The sequence below is a fragment of the Pelobates fuscus genome, chromosome 8 (assembly GCF_036172605.1).
Source record: "Pelobates fuscus isolate aPelFus1 chromosome 8, aPelFus1.pri, whole genome shotgun sequence".
NCBI lineage: Eukaryota > Metazoa > Chordata > Amphibia > Anura > Pelobatidae > Pelobates > Pelobates fuscus.
The window spans coordinates 117,741,120-117,761,351 of record NC_086324.1 but is presented as its reverse complement, the minus strand read 5'-3'; the positions used below and the strand labels follow the sequence as shown (position 1 = coordinate 117,761,351).

Here is a 20,232-nt window from a genome sequence, read left to right as displayed (position 1 = left end):
TAGAGGGAGCCATGTTACTATCTGAGGTGGTTAACTATGATTGGCCCTGGCATGTTTGTTAGTCTGGCCTGCATGGTTGTATGGCATGAATAAAAGTAGCATTTTTCAACTATATTAGTAGTTAGACTAGTTTGCACTAAAACATGTGCAAATGGGGAGTTTGCGGTTGTGCAAATGGACTGTTTGCGGTTGTTTGCGGTGCGTTAATCGGGGAGTTTGGTCTGTCACTGTGAAGCGGGCATAACCCTTACACTACCTGATCGATACAACATCATACCTGTTGTTTTAAAGCACGTTATTCCAAACAATTTAGGAATGTTAGGTGATTTCTGCCCTTTATGGATTAAAACCAGACTCTGCATCAACTGTGTAATTTTCCATGGGAGTTTTGCCATGGATCCCCTTCCGGCATGCCACAGTCAAGGTGTTAGTCCCCTTGAAACAACTTTTCCATCACTTTTGTGGCCAGAAACAGTCCCTGTGGGTTTTAAAATTCGCCTACCCATTGAAGTCTATGGTGGTTCGCCCGGTTCGCCGGTCCGCGAACGTTTGCGGAAGTTCCCGTTCGCCAACCGAAAATTTTGTGTTCGCAACATCACTATCTACCTGTTATATGGGTGTTTTAGGTAGTCTGTTCAGCTCTATGAATTGTATAGTCATCATTGAGTTGTGCCCAGCTCTGTGTATATGTCTACTTAATATTAGCTCAGTTTGTGGTATGGCTCTCTCTGTGTTGTACTCACCGCTACATATTTTATAGATATTTTTGTATTATGCTCAGCTGTCAGTTATGTGTGTACTATATAGGGAGTCATACAATTCTGGTAAAGGAATTTGGCACCTTACCATTTTAAACTTCACAGGCTGCAACTGGAAAAAATGTTCTGATTTGAAACCATTCAATCTTTATTTCGTCAGACTAGAGACTCTTGTTTCTAACAATCCTTGTGTTGCCTTTTTGCATTTCAAGCTGGCTTTCATGTGTATTGCAGTGAGAAGTGGCTTCTGTCTGGCCAGTCTGACATTAAATCAGAGTTTTGATTCATCTTCAAATATTTCCTATCTCCACACATGATCTCTAAAGCTCACCCAGAATGGGTTCTTGGTCACCTCTCTTACCTTGGCTCTTTTTTCCCCAATTGCTCAGTTTGGCTGGGTGGCCTGCTCTATAGAGAGTACTGGTTCTTAAAAACTTCCCCCATTTAAGAATTGTGGAGGCCACTGTGCTGTTGAGTACCTTCAATGCTACATTTTTGTGTAGTCTTACCCAGATCACACTATTCTGTCCCTGAGATCTGCAGGAAGTTCCTTAGACCTCATGGCTTGTTTTTTGCTCTGATGTGTATTTACAGCTGTGAGACCTTATACAGGCCTTTCCAAATCATGTCCAATCAATTCAATAAAAGTGTTGTTACATCTCAATCAGGAGAAATGGGATGCATCTTAGCTAAAATTCAAGTGTCATAGCACTTGAATACATCTGTCAATGTGTTTTGTTTTGTTTTATATACCGTATTTGACACACTTTTTTCCTCCTCAAAAGTAAGAGGAAATGTCTGTGCGTCTTATGGAGCATATGGGGGGAGGGGGAGGTGAGTGGGGGGGGGTGGGTGGTAAGGAACACTATGTGGTGGGGGGGAATAAAACTGTGGAACAGGGGAGGGAAGTGGTTGGTAAGGAACACTATGGGAAAGGGGAGGGGGAAAGAAAGAACACTATGGGACAGGGGAGGGTTTGGAAAGAACACTATGGGACAGGGTAGAGGAGTGGGTTATAAGGAAAACTTATTTTTTTCTTCTTTTGCTATAAAAACTAGGTGCGTCTTATTGTCAGGTGCATCTTATGGAGCGAAAATACGGTATATATTTGCAAAAATATGGCATTTGTTTTGTCATTATGGAGCATTATGAGTGTAGTCTGATGTGAAAAAATATGTCTGAATCACATAATTCAATAATATAAGCAGTTATACCAATGAAGTGATATTGTTTATCTTGCCATTAACAATAATAATGATAATATGTAGAAAAAACAACAATAATTTCAATAACATCACAATTAGTGTTGCACAAATATCAACAAGAAACAATGCTTTAAATATTTCAATGCTAATAAGTCAAGACCTGAATACATACATGATAACGGTCTGAAGCTAAATGTTTTATTTCACATCAATAATGTAACATTATTTATTATGTCATGTAAAAATGACAAAATAGCATATAGCTATGATAATTACACATTATCAGCACTCATTATTGCATTTAATTTATTTTTTCTTAATTCTTCATTTATTAATTTTTTTTATATATAGATAAAAGAAGAAGCACATCAGCTATGATGCGGATTAAGAGGCAGTTGTGACTGAAGACTGAAATCATCCCAATATTTAGTTTGAAAAGCTACTACTGTAGACTGGGGATACTGCAAGCCGCCAAAAAGTCCAAGCAATAATACAATAAGAAACCTCACTAGACAACAGCTAAGTGTATTTAAAGTGATTCTAAAGCTTATCAATAGTATTGAATTTTTATATAATTCTCAGCATAATATTTACCCCATAAGGATAAAACCCAAGCAAGTGAAACACTTTGTGGGTTCACTTAATATTTTTGTATTCATAAATATTGATTCCCAAAATCTTTATATAGCATTATAACACAATGGCTCCAAAGAGAGATTAAGGGGACAAAGGTAAAAAAAAGGCGAGAAAACAATTTACACAAATCAGTAAGCAAATCAAAATCAGCTAAAAAAAAATTAAAAAAAAATTAACATTTAGATCAAAGTTTTTTTTTAGAACATTTAGATCAAAGTTTTTGTTAATTCAGCTATTTAATCTCTGCAAGATTACTGGAGCTAACTATAGCTATATGATACAATTATTCACAATCCCCTACTTAGTGATTATGACCATTGTCAACCACACAATTTAATATTTAAATGACTTACCCTTTGTTAAATGACTGGCGTATTATATGATACACTAGTATGGTTTAAAATCAATGATAAATACAAAACAGATTATATTAAAAGTATATAAATTTATAAAAAAAAAAAAAAAAAAAAAATTGTCACCTTTTTTCAGCTGTGAAATTTTAACAAATTTTTACTATCCTGTAAAATGTATTACTGTAATGCCTTTGTAACATAATTAGTTGCATAACAGATGAAAAACCCATCTGTTATATTATAATTGTTGAGTTATGCTTAATTATTCAGTTACATTATTTTTATTTCCTTGCTATTTCTGATTCTCTCATTCTTCATTCATACTGATAGATATCGGACTTCTTTTTGAAGCATTATGATTTTACATGCTTCCAGAGGCGAATTAAAAATTAGTCTTTGTTCAAAGTAGAAAATGCCATGTAAAAAAGGATAATAATATTTTAGTTAATGTTTTTCTCATGTAAGCACATATTCGTACATATATGGTAATTATTCTCTTAACTATCAACCAACAGACTAAAGACTGAAAATGTTTCATGTTGAAAATGGCAACAGAATGTAAAAAGAATGTCTGCATTTAAGAATAATACCCACATACAATAAATACAGTAACAACATTCATTTCTAAAAATAAAGGTAGTTAAAATTGCTATAGCAATCTTTATCAATCTCTTAAGTGCTAATCTAATGTTGACAATGAAATGGTAAAGTCAATTTACTCCTCTCCCCTTCCTGAATATAGGAATGATATAACCCATTGCAATTTCTTTACGGATTCAAAAGAGGGGGTGAGCTTACATTTTCAGCAAATTTAAAGGCATCTAGTGGCTTCTGACAGAGTAAAAATATTCTTTGACAGGTTCGCAATCACTACTAGAGTACAAAATTAGTGAGTGAGGCTTTATGGACTAGATTCCATACTGAAAAATACATAAAAATGTTTAGACTCAATTGAAAGGGTTTAAGCAGCAATAAAATTTATGTTCCATTCCAGTAATCTGAGAAGGATCTTGTGACATGTTCAGAGAATGAACAAGTATAAAAAAGGCCCATTCATTCTCAGGATTGAAATATAATGTTGCCTCTTTTTTTAAAATCATTGGTAAGAGCACCCCTTGAATATGCAGTGCAAATTTAGGCACCTTTTTAAAGAATGATTTTTAGACACTTGAAAAAGGCAGGCTGCAAAATTAATAAAATACATCAAAGACTTTAGTTATGAGGAAACGTTAACACATTTGAATCTGTTTAGTTTAGACAAATAACACCTCAGAAAGGTCCTGTGATAACCCATGTTCAAAAGTACTGTTTCCGCTCCTTGGACTTTTAACTGGAACAGATTCATGTGGCGGCGGCCATCTTAAATTGTCCAGCAGTGTTTTGTCGTTGAGTGTATGGAACTGTTTTGGGCATGGGACCATGTGCACGGTGGGGCAAAAATAAGACTTCCAGGAAATTCCTGAACCCCTGCACTGATCTGGGTGATTTATGTTGTTCACCCAGAACGGGGCTATCAGGGGATGTGACTTTTGTGGGGATATGTTGTATTTTGGGGTACTTTTTGGGGTTTGTAAAAATGTATGTAAAAATGCACTAGCTGTGAGGGACCGGAGTGGCAAATTTTGTACTTCCCTATCAGGCTACACTCTAACTAAGGTTATTTTACTGCTAACTGGTTATGCCGGGTTATGTTGGGTTAACCTGGGAGGTGGGAACCTGCCTTTCTGGCAGGAAAGAGACGTGTGTTTCTGTTCCGGTTACTGCCGTACTATGTAGGGTGGCTATTGGTTTTCCTTTGCTCATTGTTGGGGTGATCGGGTGGCCACGGGCGGCGGGCGGTGGGTTGCTTCTTCTACCATGGTATTAAGATGTATGTACTAGCTCCGGTTTTTATGTCATGTTGGACCCCTAGCTAAATTTGGGCGGCTCTGCTCAGGGTGGTGGACAGCTACCAGCCTGCTCAATCAAAGTTTTTTTCTTTTTAATGGGGCTGTTTTTGGTCGGGTGGGGGTGGGAGGCGGATGCCGCGGCAGGTGGGGGTCTGGTCTGGGAGATTTGTGTGCTGTATGATAACCGTTCGGAATATTCTATGGGGTTAGCCTGTTGAGACTGTGGCAGGGGGTAGTTGTCCCAGGTGAGGGTTAAGGCCCCCGAGAGTTGGTCCCCCCCCTCCCAAGTTGATCAATTAGCCGTGCCTTATTAGAGGGCCTGGTGTAAGAGGGGTTGCCCATTGAAGGATGGATGGCTTTATTAAATTCTGAGTTCATAGTTGCGGAGGAAGGGACACGGGGGTCGGTAGTTGGCCGGGGCTTTCGAGGAGATTCCTGGGGGGGGTGTGGCGGGGCGGCTCTAGCTGGGGAGGTGGACCCCTGGGAGTGGGGGTTGGTCAGCTGCACTGAAACCCACCTGATGGCTATGTATTTGGTATCTCTTGTGTAGCAACCTTCGGCACCCTTGTGGTGCGTTCTGTAGTTGGTCTATGTTCCTGTTCCTATGGAGCCTCATAGAGGCCCCGAGGAGGAGGGATCTTACACCCCAGACATGCCTGGCTATAGGTAAGACCAGGCTTATTTCGTTTTTTTATGTTCTATCTTTCATTTTTTCTTCTTCTTTCTTTCCCCCTTACTTCCTCTTCCTTATCCCCTCCATTGTGTTTTCCCCTCAGGAAGGGGGGACAGGTGAACCCAACTTAGTCACGCACTACAGTCCTAACCAGTTAGGCCCGGGCCCACCACTGTTTATGAGCTACGTTGTGACGGACCGCGCCTCTTGGCCCCAGGGCGAGTTGGCTCGTAAGATTAGCTGGATATCATGTAGGCTGCGATGCCTCTAAAGTTACTATCCTTGAACATGAAAGGCCTTAATGCTCCGAATAAACGCCGCCTTATGTTTAGGGAACTTAAGCGCCTTAATCCTGATATAGCATTCTTACAGGAGACACATATTCCGGCTGTAGCTAAGCTGGTTTTGAAAGACCATACTTTTCGGACAGTCTATGAGTCCAGGGCCTTAAACAAAAGGAATGGGGTCGCGGTGCTTATCCATCAGAGATGCCCGATCAGAGTGGAAACAGTGCGGGCGGATCCGGGAGGGCATTTTATTCTGGTGACGGGGAGTGTTCACTCACACCCGATACACCTGCTCAACATCTATGCTCCGAGCATCCCCTCTACCGATTTTTGGGAGGATATGGCTCAGTTGGTGAATTCACTACCGCACGGCATGGTGATAGTTGGAGGCGACTTCAACGCGGCTCCATGTCCGGCGGTGGATAGGGGCCCATGCAGGGGTCTCCCTCGGTCCCATGGGAGAGGGGGACAGGATAAACTGTTATATAACTTTATTCGGCGAACGGGTCTTCTGGATATCTGGAGAGCGCATCATCCTGACGATCGTGATTACACTTTTTATTCCGCTCCCCACGATACCTACTCACGGATCGACCTTTTTCTTGTGAACCCCCATGTGGTGCCCAAGGTATCCAGCTCCGCGGTGGGGTCGATAACCTGGTCGGACCACGCAGAGGTCACAATGACCTTAGACAAATTGTGCATGGCTTCTCCGTGGTCTTGGAAGTTGAATACTTCCCTGCTCCAGGACCCAATGGTGGTGGAGAAGGTTAGGGGGGAACTGGCTGAGTATTTCGCTAGAAATGCTGAGGTCGGCGTTCGCCCGTCCACGGTGTGGGCGGCTCATAAGGCGGTTATTCGGGGTATTCTGATCCGAGAAGCCACCTTGAAAAAAAAGAGAACGACTCAACGGTTAGCGTCGCTCCTGGAGGCCCTTGGAAAAGCAGAAACAAAACATAAACTAAACAATTCGCCTAACACTCTAGCTGACGTTAAAACCTTACGGGCTTCGATACGCGAAACCCTCCTCGACGAGACAGCTAGGGCTATTGTACTACGAAAAGGCAAACAAAATGAATACCCTATTAGCAAGGTCTCTCCGACCAAAACAGAGACATACACACATTACGAGCATTAAGGATGCCTCGGGCACACGCCATACTGACCCCACTAAGATAGCTCAAGTCTTTACGTATTATTATCCCAAGCTGTATAACCATTCTGAGGGGACTAGCGACAATCCCTCTAGAGAAACTGACAACACCCGTTCTTTCTTGTCCCGTTTGTCCCTCCCGGTTTTGAGGGGTGCGGATTCAGAGGCTTTAGGATTGCGGATCTCGGCTGAGGAAATCGATGCAGCTATCGCCTCGTTAAAAGGCAACAGGGATCCGGGCCCTGATGGCTTTGAGGGGGGTTACTATAAGATCTTTCGGGAAGACTTGAACGAGGAGCTAGATGGGGTTGAATGGCAGGAGATCTGGGAGGCCGCGGCGACCTCGTCGATGTGTGTCTCCATGCAGGAACAGGCTTATAAGACCATGTTTAGATGGTACACCACCCCTGTAAAGCTTTGCAGGATGAACAGGGTGCCCACTGATCTGTGTTGGAGAGGCTGTGGCCAGAAAGGGACTTATCTTCACATGTGGTGGGATTGCCCAGAGGCACAAAAGTATTGGAAACTGATTGCAGACCTGCTACGGGATATTTTTGACAGGGAGGTCCGATTGGAGGAGGGCTGCTAGGAGGGCTTTAGCACAGGTCTGGCTGCAGAGGGTGATCCCTTCGCTAGACCTGGTAATTCAAAAGATTAGAGATAATTTCCTAATGGATAAACTGACAGCGCAGGTCAGGGGTACTTTGCGTAAGTTTGAAAAGGTCTGGGGCCCGTGGATAGAGAGTGGAGTCGGCAACTAGACGATGAGGGAGGGTTCTCCCCCGGCCCCCTGTGTCTCTTGCTAGCCGTCTTGCCCCAGCCTTTGAGTCGCCCTCCCTGTGATCCCACGCAGAGACGAATGCAGCAGGCAGACTTTCCCTACACAATGAGCTTCCGTGTCACCGTCGTGCTATTGCGAATTGTTTAGAGTCCATTCTGGGACTGGACCGCATGGACCTGTCGAGGTCGAGGCGATTGGTTCCCTGTTCCACCCCTTCCTGTCCCTCTCTTTCTTTTCGTACCCTCCCATACCTTAATCCTCTCTTTCTATCCTTTTTATTTCTTTCTTAGAAGTTTGGTGCACTTCCGTTTTTTTCCACGTTATTTTCTCCTCGGATCTGACCGGAAATGGCGTCCTCTATCACCGAGTAGGTGGGCACAGATTAGCAGGTATAGAGTCTTGGGCGGTGCTGGCGTGACGCTAAAGGCTCTATGATGATGGCACTGTGAAAGATCTAAGCTTCCTCAATCATTCTGCTCCCGCCTGTACTTTATATGGGTTACTACGTGTGGAAGTGGTGTGAGAGGTCACAGTACTTGATAGCTGGTCGGATTTCGAGTATTTCCATTTTTATATTATCTCTTTTATCTAAAATCCTGGCGGGGCACCTACAGAACATGGGATATGACAGTCTGTACACGTATTACGCATGCACTTGGAGATTGCCTTTATACACTATGTTCGTTTGTCTCACTTGTGCAATATTGGATGTATCGTATACTACTTGTGTCTTACTGCATTGTGTTGTTTGTACTTTTTTGGTGTTTTGCCTTGAAATAAATAAAGAATTAAAAAAAAAAAAAAAACCGGCATAAAGGTAATGGTATTGAAGTCCCCAGGACGCGTTTCGCCAAAATTCTATCGGCTTCCTCAGCTAGGTAAAATTTCCAATACGTTTCTCCTTCTCTCAGGAGTCCTGCTATTATACCTTGTCCGTAATTTTGAATACAGCGTTCAGCTGTCTTTTGGCGCGCTGGTATTCCTTCTTCCTCGGCCGGCACTGGATGCGTTCCAAGCCTTCCTCTCATTGCGGTTAACCGCATATGACGTCATCCAAATTTAACTCGATTAGCACTGCAGTCTCCCCGAACCTCGATCTCCCACATCGAGTGTTCACTTGGGTTCTCCACACAATTCAAAGGGCAGGAAAGGATAATAGATATCACAATCAAAAATAGAAAATAAAAATACAAAGAGTCCTCCTTGTAACTATTTGGAACAAGACACTGTAAAAAAAGAGACTGTGCTATTATATTAGCAATAATAAAGGTCAAAAATAATTTATTTGAGAGACTAACTCTTTAATACTCAGAAATTGCTTAGATAAAAAATATATGGATACAAAATAGATACATTTGTAAAAAGGAATATATGCATCTTTATAGAAATAGTGTTGCAAGAATGGTGAAGATTACTTTGTTAAATCCTTGATATATGAAAAAGATATTACTATGAAAAAGATATTAATATAGAATTAAGATTGGAGTATAAGAATATTTTATTGCATAATGATTATATTTTATGTTTGTAATTATGGCATTTAGCTTTTCTATAGTGGTTTAGCACAGTCTCTTTTTTTACAGTGTCTTGTTCCAAATAGTTACAAGGAGAATTTGTATTTTTATTTTCTATTTTTGATTGTGATTTCTATTATCCTTTCCTGCCCTTTGAATTGTGTGGAGAACCCAAGTGAACACTCGATGTGGGAGATCAAAGTTCGGGGAGACTGCAGGGCTAATCGAGTTAAATTTGGATGACGTCATATGCGGAAGTTAACCACAATGAGAGGCTTGGAATGCATCCATTACCTTTACGCCCTTTTTTATATAATTATTTATTTTTTAATTGTTTTGAAGTATATTTGTTTTTATATATTCTAATTGGCCATTAGAAATTTTAGATTCAGAATACTTTAATAAAATATTTGGATTTTCAATAATGGGCTATTGGTTCCTGCTATATAGGTGTGTAGTCCTTGACTACACAACGTGTTGGTAAAGAGCCTAAAGAGAGGCTCCATACTTGTGAGTATAAATATTTATATTTCTTATGCAAATACGGATTCCAGACTATATTGCACCATATATATTTCTGTTTGAGCACTAGCCATATCGTGGGATACGTTCAGGATTAAAAGAAGGGGAAGGTCGCCTTTACGGACCAGAGAGCGTGTATCCCTGAGCTTGGCTGTAAGCTCAGTAATATGTGAGTGGTTCCTTATACAGAGCAATATTTTTATTATTGAATTACAGTTTTCCACTTTGAGCATTTAATCTCTCTTTCAGAATACGGTCCTTATATCATCTACTCTGTGGTTCTTTTCGGGAGTGACTAACATTAAGATTTTGGACATTTCTCTATCTGTATGTAGCGCTACACCTATTGTTATATTTATGTTTTTGTGATTGGTGTATGAGGAAAGATTACACTTGGTGGTACAGCAGCTATTGTTAAGTTCTTCGGTGTATATTTTGTTCAATTTAGGTTTCTATAGAGCGCCAGTATATATTTTTATATTTTTTTTGTGTAATTTTATGTCTTTTTGTAACCATGTGGTTAATGGAGTCTTTCCTCTGTCCTGGGAGATAATTAGTTTACTTCCCAATTATCTCCTGGATAGAGAGAAGGGATTGTGCTGTCATTGTAGGAGTGTTTTGTTTGTATTTTCTGTGATTGGCTAATATCCAATATGTGTCCCATTGTTCCATCAGGTCCCCTAGGGGAGTGTCCACCTGGTGGACACTTGCATAAATACCGGGCAAGTAGCCCTCAATAAACCAGACCTACTTGCACCTTTCTTGAAGCCTTGGCTCATTCTTGGGGGAAGGGATACCTACACTCTGGGGATTGCTATAATCACTTACTCCCCAGAGTAAGCTCTTGTAAGAGCTTGATTTGTTCCTGCTACGCTCTCTGGTTTAGGAGAGGTTCACCCACTGGGAGCTGGATCCTGGTCGTGGATCCAGGAGGGTGAGAGACGGCGAGACCACGGCGCAGCTGCATCGCTGGAAGTGGGGTCCGCAGTGCTGATGGTGTCGGTTGGAGTGCTCGGAGTCCTCGGCAAGCGCTAGGAGCATCGATTGGCGGAGGTACTCGGTCGGAGTGCCTGCGGTCCGTCACAGTACCCAACCGGGGTACAGGAAGCTCCATTACACTCTCCCTATACAACCAAGCATTCTGCTAGCATTTCCTGCTGCTCTATTACATTGTCTGCCTACCTTTAAGTTATCAGAAATAATCACCCCTAAATCCCTTTTATCAGATGTTGAGGTTGGGACTCTATTCTGTACTCTGCCCTTGGGTTTTACGTCCAAGATGCATTATCTTGCACTTATCCACATTAAGTGTCAGTTGCCAAAACTCTGACCATTTTTCTAGTTTACCTAAATCATTTGCCATTAGTCTTATCCCTCCTGGAACATCAACCCTGTTAAATATCTTAGTATCATCAGCAAAAAGACATACCTTACCATCAAGATCTTCTGCAATATCACGAATAAAATATTAAAGAGAATGTGTCCAAGTACAGATCCCTGAGGTATCCCACTGGTGAAAAGCCCATGCTTCGAATATACTCCATTGACTACAACCCTCTGTTGCCTGTCACTCAGCCACTGCCTTACCCATTCAACAATATTGGAATCCAAACTTAAAGATTGCCGTTTATTGATAAGCCTTCTATGTGCAACAGTGTCAAAAGCCTTACTGAAATCTAGGTAAGCAATGTCTACTGCACCACCCTGATCTATTATTTTAGTTACCCAATCAAAAAAATCAATAAGATTAGTTTGGCATGATCACCCTTAAGTAAACCCATGTTGTCTCTGATCTTGAAATCCATGTAATTTTAGATGTTCAACAATCCTATCCTTTAACATGGTTTCCATTACCTTCCCCACTACTGAAGTAAGGCTTACAGGCCTATAGTCGCCCGATTCCTCCCAAATACCTTTCTTGTGAATGGGCACAATATTCGCTAACTTCCAATCTTCAGGGACTACTCCTGTTAACAATGATTGGTTAAATAAATCTGTTAATGGTTTTGCTAGTACACCACTAAGCTCTTGTAATAACTTTGGGTATATTCCATCAGGTCCCATTGACTAATTTGTCTTTACTTTTGACAGTTGAAATAGAACCTCTTCCTCTGTAAACTCACAAGTAACAAATGACTCATCTGTCATGCTTCCTAACCGAGGCCCCTTTCCTTCATTTTCATCTGTAAATACTGAACAAAAATATTCATTGAGGCAGTCAGCTAGACCTTTATCCTCTTCTACATACCTTCCTTCTTTTGTTTTTAATCTAACTAATCCTTGTTTTACTTTCTTTTTCTCATTTATGTATCTAAAAATGTGTTGTCCCATTTTTTGACTATTGCTATGTTCTCTTCTGTGTGTGATTTGGATGCTCTTATAACTTGCTTAGCCTCTTTCTCAGCCTTCTGTCTTCTTTACTCTAGGTTTTTTTTTATTTTTACTAAATGCTAACTTTTAGTTTTTTACTATTTTGGCCACATCTGCGGAGTACCACAGTGTTTTTTTTTTTTTTTTTGCTTTTACTGACAAGTCTAATGCAATTGTCTGTTGCCTTCAATAGTGCCATTTTTAAATAATCTCATTACTCTTGGACTCAAATTAAATTGCTCCAGTCTGATAATGACTCCTTTACACATATTCTAATTTTAGTAAAGTCTGTTTTTCTAAAGTCTAAAACTTTTGTTTTTGTGTGGTGTGATTCAGTCACTGTTCTTATATTAAACCACACTGACTGATGATCACTGGATCCTAAACTTTCACCTACAGTAATATCTGATACCAAATCTCCATTTGTTAACACTAAATCTAGTATGGCCTCTTCACGAGTTGGCTCCTCAACGACTTTTTTTTAGAGACAATCCCAGTAGGGAGTTTAGAATATGTGTGCTCCTGGCACAAGCAGCTATTTTGGTTTTCCAATTCATTTCAGGAAGATTAAAGTCACCCATGATGATAACTTCCCCCTTTATTGTCATTTTAGCTATATCCTCAACTAGTAGATGATCTAACTCTTCTATTTGTCCTGGGGGCCTATAAATCACACCTACACGAGTTACTGTGTGATTAACAAATTCTAACGTAACCCAAATGGACTCTATGTTCGCCTCACTAATTTTTATTAGGCTAGATTTTATGCTATCCTTTACATACAGGGCCACACCTCCTCCTGTTTTGCCTTCCCTGTCTTTTCTATATAAAGAGTACCCTGGTATTGATATGTCCCAGTCATTTTTCTCATTATACCATGTCTCAGTAACAGCGACTAAATCTATGTTATCAGTTGCCATTATGGTCAGGTGTCCCAATACTTTTGTCCATATAGTGTATCTCATGTGACAATTGTATTTCTAGAATAGATATTGAGAGATTACTAGAGCATGAACAAGGTCCTTAGTATCTTGTGTAATGACGGGGCAGATACAGGCTATGTTTTTAAGGTGGAATCTACAGGATTTGGTAACAGACTGGATGTGAGATGCAAAGGTGAGGCCAGAATCAAGTATAACACCAAAACAGCGTGCTTGCAAGGATGGACTGATGGGAGAGCAAAAGAGAGGGATCAATATTAGGATGAGGAAAGACAAGGAGTTCAGTTTTAGAGAGATTAAGTCTCAGAAAGCAGGAGGACAGTCAGAGATGGTAGAAAGGAAAGCAGTGACACGTTGCAGGACAGCAGGGGAGAGGTCCGGGGAGGAGAGATATATCTGTTATTGGCCTACAGGTGTTTGCGGAATACAAATGAGGTGATAAGTCTGCCAAGAGAGATAGAAGGGGACCAAGGACAGAGCCTTGGGGGGCTCCAAACAAAACAGGACGAAGGGAGGAGGTATAATTAGAAAAGGAGACACTGAATTAGCATTGAGAGAGATATGAGGAAAACTATAAAAGGACAGTGTCACAGAGACTGAGTGATTGAAGAGTTTGAAAAAGGAGAACATGATCAGCAGTGTCAAAGGCAGCAGAGAGGTCAAAAAGAATTAGTACGGAGTAGTGGCCTTTGGATTTAGCTGCGATTAGGTTGTTAGTAACTTTGATTAGAGTAGTCTCAGTAGAGTGGAGAAGACAGACTGAAGAGGGTCAAGGAGAGAGTTGGAATTGAGGATGTCAGCAAGACGGGTAAAGACAAGTCTTCCAGAAGCTTTGAAGAAAAAGGTAGCCGTGATATGGGATTATAGTTAGAAGGGGAGGACGGGAGATGATTTTTTTTCAGGATGGGTACTACAGTGACATGTTTAAGGGCAGCAGGGACAACACCAGAAGAGAGAGAGCAGTTGAAAATGTGTGTTAAGGAAGGGACAAGACAAGAGGAGAGACATCTGATAAGGTGAGATGGGACAGGATCAAGTGGGCAAGTGGTGGGGCAAGAGGAAAGGATAAGTGCAGCCACCTCTTGTTCAGTAGCCGGGGAGAACGTCTGAAGGGTGTGGTTGAGAAAGAGAGGGGCAATGTGGGGAGAGTTCCTTCCTTAGTTGTTAAATCTTGTTGGTAAAGTAGCATGCAAAGCTATCAGCTGTAAGATTAGTTTGGGGGGGTGCCCACAGCAGGGCGAAGAAGAGAGTAAAGGTATCAAAGAGACGCCTGGGATTGCGGGAGCATGAACTAATGAGAGAGTAAAAGTATTAATGTTTGGCAAGGGCTGCGCTATATGAATGCAAAATTAATCTATAATGGAGAAAGTCTGACTGGGTGCGAGACTTGCGTTCAGCACAACGGGAGCATATTTGTAGGTTGATTTAGTGTGCCACGGCTGGGAGCGTGTCCTCTTCAAGGTGCATGTTTGGAGTGGGGCTGCAGCGTTCAGGGCAGAGTTAAGGATAGTGTTATATGTGGAGATGGCTAGTGACAGGAGAGGAATGGATAGGAGTTGGTAATCAACATCAGCTGACAGCTGCAGGAGGTCAATAGAATTAAGGTTCCTCCTGAATTCATTGGGGTTAAGCTAAAGGTTGTTGGGTTTAGGGGTTCTCAAGAGCAAATAATAAGAGGTGGTGATCAGAGAGAGGAAATGGAGTGTTGCAGATATTAGACACTGTACATGCATAAGAGAAAATAAGGTTAAGGGTATTGCCAGCTACATGGGTGGGAGAATTAGCCCACTGCGATAGCCCAAGGGAAAAAGTAATTGAAAGTATTTCAGAGGCTATTGAGGTCAAGGGTGGGTTAATGGGAATGTTGAAGTCCCCAAAAATTAGAGATGGAATATTAGAGGAGAGGAAGTATGGTAGCCAGGCAGCAAAGTGGTCAAGGAAAATGAGAGGGAAACCAGGAGGGTGATTGTAACGGATCGCCTGGCACCCCGACTTGGTACCTCCGTTAATGGATGCTCCTAGTGCTTCCTGAGGACTCCAAGCACTCTGGCAGGCACCACAATCACCGAATCAGAGAAGCCTTTAAATTCTCCCAAGCATATGAATGCTGTAGACCATTGAATAGGAACCATACGAATAGGCTTGTACTCCTAGCAGTCAACTGGAACAGCATGCAATAAATCCTTCCCCCAATAATGAGACGACACATCACTTTGAGGGTAAAACAGGAACTGAGGACTGGCTCATCCAGCCTGGCTTTTATTTCCAACTCGCACATACAGGCCACACCCAGGGGGAGGCATAAAAGAACCAATGACATAGATGTTACCTCCCACACATCCCCTCCCCTTAGTGTGACACATAATCCCATTATGCATACCGTTTAAAATATACTTTTACACAACTTTCCTAACTCTAAAGCCATACATCACATTCACATAAAAATACATATCCACAATCAATCCATTCAGGGGAACAACATATTAAAAAATGGCATGGATCAGACCAGGGGTTCAAAAGTTAGTAAAGTATCTTTTAAAACCCCTAGCTTCCCAGCTCAGACTGTTTTTTACAGAGCCTTCTCTGTGCTGGAGAAGTAATCTAATTATCTCCAGCACAGAGACAGACTCCATTAACCACATGGTTACAGAAAGACATAAAACACTTTAAAATACAGAAAGTTACTTTTTAACCATAACACACAGACATTTCACATATCCCCAGATAGCTGGGATCTGAGCGCACAAAACTACCGAATAGCGCGCAGATCCTATTCACACAGTACAATTGCCATGGAGCTAAAGTCTTTCCCATAGTCTTTCATTATGAATAGGCTCCATGGTATAGCTATCTGGGGTATCACATTCCCATAAAGTCTGGTCCATAGTCCAAAGGCAAGAGGCGGGCAATCGGCCCCCTCCAAGGACACGTGGCGAGGTCGGTTTCGCCACAATCCCAAAAAGTCCCAATATGTCCATCAATGATTTTAAAAGGGCCAGTTGCAGCAATATAAAGTACAATATGCCCCAAATAACCCAGGGGCCATAGTCAGCAGGTAGGAGGCTAGCAAACAGGCTTCTCCAGGGCCCAGTGGTGAGGTTGGTTTCGCCACATTTCTCCCCTTTTCCAAACACACTAACAGGGTACCTGACCTCTTGCCGGTCAGTGCCCTTGTTAGTCCAGCAGCCCAACCACAAGACAGAAACAGCAGTACAGCCCACCCGCAATAAATGGTTACTACACCTGGGTAAGGGAGAATCTTGTCCATGTCCAGGTGCCTTACCTCGGCTGTGTGGGGGACTGGTAGGCTGCCTTGGTGAGTTGCTGAGGGGGCAGAGACCAGCGGTACTCTGTCCTGGTGCCAGCACTACCACGGGAGTAGTCTGGTTGGAGCCTGGTTGCTGGAGACCGACTGTCTCCTCTTTAGCTGCACAGCTCTGCTGCTGGAGACCGACTGTCTCCCCTTTGGATACATAGCTCCGCTGTTGGAGGGGGAGACCGACTGTCTCCCCTTTGGCTAAGCAGCCTTGTTGCTGGGGGACAGGACTGACTGTCCTTACCCCCTGTGCTGTAGGTGCAGAGACCACAGTCCCATCTGCACAGTTGTGGGGCTTACAGTCTCCCCCTGGTACATTAAGCTGCCACTGGGGAGAGGTGGTAACCAGCTCCTCTCCCATTAGAACACTCTGCCACTGGGGAGAGGTGGTAACAATCTCCTCTCCCATGCATACTTTCAGTCTTTGTGGAGGGAGACCGACTGTCTCTCCTCCCAATGCAGTGTCCTGCTGCTGGAGAAAAGAGACTGGGCTCTCTATTCCCTGCTGGACACTCTGGGGAAAGGAGACTGGGCTCCCAATTCCCAACAAATCACACTGCCACTGGGGAGGGAGGACGGCCCCTTCAGCTCCCTTTAACTTGGGCGCAGAGACCACGGTCCCATCTGCGCTGGTGTGGGGCATACTGTCTCCCCTTGGTGCGCTAAGCTGCCGCTGGGGAGAGGGGGTAACAAACTCCTCTCCCTTACACACTTTCAGCCGCTGGGGAGCAGGGCTGACCCTCTGTACTCCCTGTAGGCAGGGCGCAGAGACCACAGTCCCATCTGCGCTGGTGAGGGGCTTACTGTCTCCCCTTGGTGAGCTGCGCTGCCGCTGGGGAGAGGGAATAACAAACTCCTCTCCCTTACACACCTTCAGCCGCTGGGGAGAGGGGATAACAGGCTCCTCTCCCTGCACCGTAGACTGCTGCTGGGGAGCAAGAACGGCACCTTCAGCTCCCTGTAACGCACACTGCCACTGGGGATCTGGGCCGACTGCCCAGCATCCCTGTAGGGCCGGTAGAGAGACCGCAGTCCCATCTCCACCTGCCATCTGTGGGTCTTCCCAGGACCAATCCGTGAGGCCCCTCAACATTTGTGAGTAAGGGCCACCTGCTTCCCCACATGGCAACTCTGGCTGCTGCTGGGGATCTGGGCCGGCTGCCCAGCATCCCGGTGGGCCCCGTGGAGAGACCTTGGTCCCATCTCTACCTGCCTGTTGTGGTTCCTCACAGGACCAGTCTATGAGGACCCCCACTTTGGGTTCCTCCCGCCGCCTCAGGGAAAGACGGCTAACCTCCTTGGATGCAGCCTCTACTCGGCTGCTGTAACGCTCCTGTTGCTGAGCATACTTCCTCTCTTTTGCCAACCGGAATTCTCGGTCCAGCCTTGTGTTTCGCTCGGCCATGACCTGGTTCCAGATCACCCGGCGTGTCTCCATGGGTATATCATCCCCATACTCGGCCACTCGCTGCCTCACCTCGGCCAGCCAATCATCTCCAGAGCCAGAACCTTCCATACTTGTCTGCTCCCAGGGGCGCTGCACGACTGCTAGCGTTGCCCTCAATTTGTAAATCCAAACAGTGTCTCTGAGCTGCTTTACCTCACACTAGGACGCCATTCCACCGCTTGCCACCAATGTAACGGATCGCCTGGCACCCCGACTTGGTACCTCCGTTAATGGATGCTCCTAGTGCTTCCTGAGGACTCCAAGCACTCTGGCAGGCACCACAACCACCGAATCAGAGAAGCCTTTAAATTCTCCCAAGCATATGAATGCTGTAGACCATTGAATAGGAACCATACGAATAGGCTTGTACTCCTAGCAGTCAACTGGAACAGCATGCAATAAATCCTTCCCCCAATAATGAGACGACACATCACTTTGAGGGTAAAACAGGAACTGAGGACTGGCTCATCCAGCCTGGCTTTTATTTCCAACTCACACATACAGGCCACACCCAGGGGGAGGCATAAAAGAACCAATGACATAGATGTTACCTCCCACACATCCCCTCCCCTTAGTGTGACACATAATCCCATTATGCATACCGTTTAAAATATACTTTTACACAACTTTCCTAACTCTAAAACCATACATCACATTCACATAAAAATACATATCCACAATCAATCCATTCAGGGGAACAACATATTAAAAAATTGCATGGATCAGACCAGGGGTTCAAAAGTTAGTAAAGTATCTTTTAAAACCCCTAGCTTCCCAGCTCAGACTGTTTTTTACAGAGCCTTCTCTGTGCTGGAGAAGTAATCTAATTATCTCCAGCACAGAGACAGACTCCATTAACCACATGGTTACAGAAAGACATAAAACACTTTAAAATACAGAAAGTTACTTTTTAACCATAACACACAGACATTTCACATATCCCCAGATAGCTGGGATCTGAGCGCACAAAACTACCGAATAGCGCACAGATCCTATTCACACAGTACAATTGCCATGGAGCTAAAGTCTTTCCCATAGTCTTTCATTATGAATAGGCTCCATGGTATAGCTATCTGGGGTATCACATTCCCATAAAGTCTGGTCCATAGTCCAAAGGCAAGAGGCGGGCAATCGGCCCCCTCCAAGGACACGTGGCGAGGTCGGTTTCGCCACAATCCCAAACAGTCCCAATATGTCCATCAATGATTTTAAAAGGGCCAGTTGCAGCAATATAAAGTACAATATGCCCTAAATAACCCAGGGGCCATAGTCAGCAGGTAGGAGGCTAGCAAACAGGCTTCTCCAGGGCCCAGTGGCGAGGTTGGTTTCGCCACAGTGATAAATAATGGCAATGTTAGCAGAGATGGGTTTGAAAAGGCGAATCGAAGGAATTTCAAATGATGACAACGAGAAGGAAGGGGGGGTGGGTAGAGGTTTGAAGAAGGAGTGAGGCAAGAGTAGAAACCCTACACCACCACCTTTATTGTCAGAGTGTATTGGGCTGTGTATAAGTTGAAGATTACCCAAAGGATTAAGATGCAGGAGTAGCAGTGTCAGAGAGACATGTTTCTGTTAAGAGGTTGTTAAGAGGTTGTCGACAGCAGTGGATTTAGTAATGTTGCAAACAGAGCGTGAATTCCAGAGGGCAGTGTGGAAGGAGGATTTAAAGTAGGAGTAACATGAGATATGTATGAGATTGGTGTGGTTCCTTGAGTTAGTACATGATGGATATACATACATAAAAAAGGTGGAGCTTTTAAATGTTCAGTCAATGTTCTGTAAAACAAAATAATACAATGGAGACCCATTATATCTGGGATAGATTCCATATCAGCAAAAGTGTCAGAGTATCTGGACCACCTGTTACAACCTTTAGTGGTTCAAAATCCAGCGTACCTGAAAGATACCATCCACATCCTACAGCTAATTGAAAAGATTGTCTGGAAAGAAGGTAATTTTTTAATAACATGTGATGTAACTTCACTTTACAGCATCATACCGCACGAGAAAGGGCTAGAGGCAGTGAAATACTTTTTAAATAAGCACAATTTTAAAGAGGAACAGATTTTATACATTTTAGAAGGCATCTATCTAATTTTAACAAACAACTTATTTTGGTTTAATGAGACTTTTTACCTACAAACTAGAGGAACGGCGATGGGCACCAAGTTCGCCCCCAGCTACGCTAACTTATTTATGGCCTACTGGGAGGAACAGTTTGTATATCAAGGGCACCCATGGGGGGCGAACTTGGTGAGCTACCGCCGTTTTATAGACAATATATTTTTTATTTGGACAGGTACTAATTCAGACCTCAATGATTTTATTACACATTTGAACAACAACCAATGGAACATTGTTTTAACCGCACAGATCAGCATGGACAC

The 20,232-nt window shown here is 43.1% G+C and overlaps 1 protein-coding gene across 1 annotated transcript in view; it reads right to left on the bottom strand.

Annotated features, from left to right (window-relative positions):
• The window catches only part of RBFOX1 (RNA binding fox-1 homolog 1), a 1,085,723-nt gene that overhangs the window by 240,000 nt on the left and 825,491 nt on the right, over nucleotides 1-20,232 (bottom strand). The window lies entirely within an intron of this gene.